Source organism: Rhinolophus sinicus, chromosome 6, assembly GCF_057876585.1.
Source record: "Rhinolophus sinicus isolate RSI-liver-muscle chromosome 6, RSI-T2T, whole genome shotgun sequence".
NCBI classification, from domain to species: domain Eukaryota; kingdom Metazoa; phylum Chordata; class Mammalia; order Chiroptera; family Rhinolophidae; genus Rhinolophus; species Rhinolophus sinicus.
Window position 1 is genome coordinate 60,752,417 of NC_142506.1, and position 3,852 is coordinate 60,756,268.

Genomic DNA, 3,852 nt, shown 5'->3' on the forward strand with positions numbered 1-3,852 from the left:
TCTAACTATGCTCTCACCTGCAACTATTAATGGATTGATTCTCCCAGTTTCTCAGTTACCCACTGATAGTAGATTTGCCATGTTTGCAAATTTTATATAGCCATTTGGGTCATGCTTAGACCGTAGACACAGGATTTATTGAAATCATTCTGGAAAAACAATTGAATTCATGTACATTCAACGTTAGGCAGTAGCTAGATACGGAGTTAATCTGCCAAATACCATGGAGTATGGTGGTGCTTTTCTCCAACTTTCTAAACTTCTCAGAATTGAGACTGTTTCTTTGGCTAAATGCCATGTGGAGAGAAGCTACTTAAGCTCTAAAATACCTTTTTACCTCGATTCTGATAGACAGCAAAGTCAGTGGTGTGACAAATGGCATCTGACATTCAGGGAGGATGATATCCTGAAAAATAAATCCATATCTCTCATCCATCTCTAATTTCAGGGGACAGGATCTTATGCACGATCCATACCTGCCTCTGCCTTCACAGACACCAAGTCTCAGTTCTCTGGCCCTAGAATCAACCTGGCTGAAACACTTCTACACCCTAATCTGAGTGAAACGTCTTTCCCATAAAAAACTCTGACATAGTGCCTGCCTAAAATTGATTTCTAAGGAGAAAAATATAAGTAAGCCGTTATTTTAAAAACACATATTTTTTGCTGGTTTATAAAAATGGATTTGAAGAATTCATTTTTGGATTTATATATATACATGTGCATATATATGAATATATACATAAGTCATATACATAGTATACATATGTGAATATATGTAAATTATATATATTTAATTATAAATTATACATATAAATTATATATATACACAAACACCCACACATACATGTGTGTGTGTGTGTGTGTGTGTGTGTGTGTGTGTTTGGGTTATGTGAGAAGAATATAATAGACATTAGGTACTTAGGACCCTTATGATTGAGTTCCTACTATGTGTCAGCTTGCATTTGGTATTGGAGATAGTAAAATAAATCATGTTTTGAACCCAAACTTAAGAAACTTCCAACATTGGTGAAAAAATGCTCCACATTATTAGTCTACAGAGGGAGTCATCACACGTCAGAGAAATCAAATCAAAACAACATTGAGATGACACTTCATATTCACTGCGATGACTATAATAAAAAAAGATGGACAATTTTGCTGAGGATGCAGAGAAATTGGAACCTTTATGGTGGGTTTGTAAAATGATGTAACCCCCTTTGGACAAAAGTTGGGCAGTTCCTCAAAATATTAAGCATGGAGTTAACCACATGACCCAGGCATTCCACTCCTAGGTATATACTCAAGAGAACTGCAAACACATGTACACACAAAATTTGTACATGTATGTTCATGGCAGCATTATTCATAAGAGCCCCAAATTGGAAACAACCCAAATTGGAAACAACCCAAATTACTATCAACTGATGAATGGATAAACAACCCATGGTATGTCCATACAATGGAATATTATTCAGCAATAAAAAGGAATATCATACCATAACATGGATGTCCCTTAAAAATACTGTTCTAAGGGAAAGAAGCCAAGCACAAAAGGCTACGTATTGTGCTAGTAAATTGTTGCTTTCCAGGAGTGGAGGGGAAGAGGGAGTGGAGAGTGAGTGATAACGGCGTGTGGCTTGTTTTGAAGGTGCTAAAACTAGCCTGGAATGAGAGAGTGGTGATGGGTGCACAACCTTGTGAATGCATGAAATACCAGTAAAAGGAAGAAATTTATGATGGGTAAATTATATCTCAGTAAAAATGTCATTTACAAAAAGAAAAAAGGCATTCCCAGGATAACGTGATTCATTCCACCAGTAAGATAGGTTATAAAGGGGGTTGTACTTATTGAATTATAATAATTTAAAGTAGAAAAAAAGGGAGGGGGTAGCAAAAGACCTCATGAGGGCACTAATATCTGCCCTAAATATTCAAGTGTGGGAAGGAGTCAAGTTGATGAAGGGAGCAAAAAAGGACATCTTGGAAATGGGAATGATACAAGCATGAATAGTAGATATTAAATAAATATTTTTAAATGAATTAATGATTTTGGAGAATTATGTACATTATTTGCATATGTCGTGAGAGCCCCTTCTACAGGTTCCAAGATAATTAGGGACCTGCCAAGACAATAGGACCAAACTGGGTTGGGAACCACTGTCCCATGGCAGATAGCACAGTGAAAAATTATGCTCTTATTAGTTTCCTCTGATACAAAAAACCTGTAAACTTCTCTGTCTCTCTGACTGGACTGATCTCTGAGGAGTTCTTAGAATAGAGTTTTGCTATTCTTTTTATCCGAGACGGTGTCTACAAATACAGACATAACATCTGGCTAAATATTAAGCAAAGGCTAATCATCTCACATCATAAAAATAGACAAAGTTGTGTAGAATACTTTCTTTTTAAATTTTTCAACTAACTTCATCGGAATACAGAACTGTAGACTCATGTCTATAAATTCTACACATTTTCTAAATTATGAGTAATGTTTATAGAATCCACAACTAGCCTCTTCTATTCCTAGATTTTAAGAACATTTTAACAAGCTAAAGTTTCAAAATACATTAAAATAAGTGCCCAAAACACCCCAATTTGAATACCAGTAATTTTTCAGCCACAGAAAAATTTAGTTGAATCCGTGAAGGTGGGAGATGGCCATTAAATGGCACTAGGTGCTACGCAATTTAACGTAAAAAAAAACCACGTAATTAACCATCGTATCATTCCATACAATTGATTATTTTTGAGACAAATAGTTGGGCCTGGGATAATAAAAAGAACCAACCTGAGTAGGAAACATTTTACCTGGGAGAAACTGTCAGTGGTTTGCAAACGTAAAGATAAGAGATGTGTGAGAGATGGGTTAGAAGGTAATAGGATTTTGCCCTACTATGGAAAACTTAAGCTACAGATCGCAAAGCTTTTATGTGATATCGCCTTTTGAGTGACAACTGTCGATAGGAGTTGAACAGTGGTGAGGTCAGTATGGATTTTTTTCGAGGTTTCTCTGCTGCCATTGCCTGTCATGAGAGTTGTCAATTTCAAATCACATCCATTCAGTATTTTACAGGCTCGGTCAGTATGTAGAAAAGCAAAAGGGTCATAATAATTACTCATTTTAAAATTTCTTCATCTCAATGCAATGCCAGGTTGCAAAATGCTCTGAATGCCGTTGAAAGCTTCTTAGTTTAAAAAATAGGTTAATAACCTGCAAGTAATTTTTTTTCGAAGATTTGGATAATTCAATCTTACAGTGTATTTTGTTTCCTTTAATGAACAGCAAATTACTTTTGTTTAAAAGACTTTCGTTTGCTCTATTGTACATTTTTCATCTGATGTAGAGAAAAATCAATTATTCTAAGAGTTAAGTTCTTTCTGGCAGTTCATTTAAGTAAATCCTACTAAGTTAAATGACCATCAGTATTTTTTCCTTATTTATCAACTCCAGGGAAAGTGCTATAATGTATAGAAGTGGAATATAATTTGCTGTTGAGGAAATGGCATTGATTTTTCTGTCGGTTAAAGATTGCTAGTTGGAATGCAAGAATAATATGCTAACTTGTACTTGACAAAATTTACTTGATAAAAATTGTTCTAGACTGGAAAGGAGGTGGCTATTCCCATATCCAATACAACTGGCTCATGCCTGATGTAATAAAATCTCCATTGGGAATAGAGAAAGGGTGCTAAGTTTGGGATAATAATAACCAAAATAATAGATTACAGTTTATCTGCATGTAATGTTTTGAAATATATAAACCACTTTTATCTACATGCCATAATTTAATTACTAGCACATCAATTTTATGCAGTCAGGTACTTGGATGGCTTCAAGGAAAGACTGCT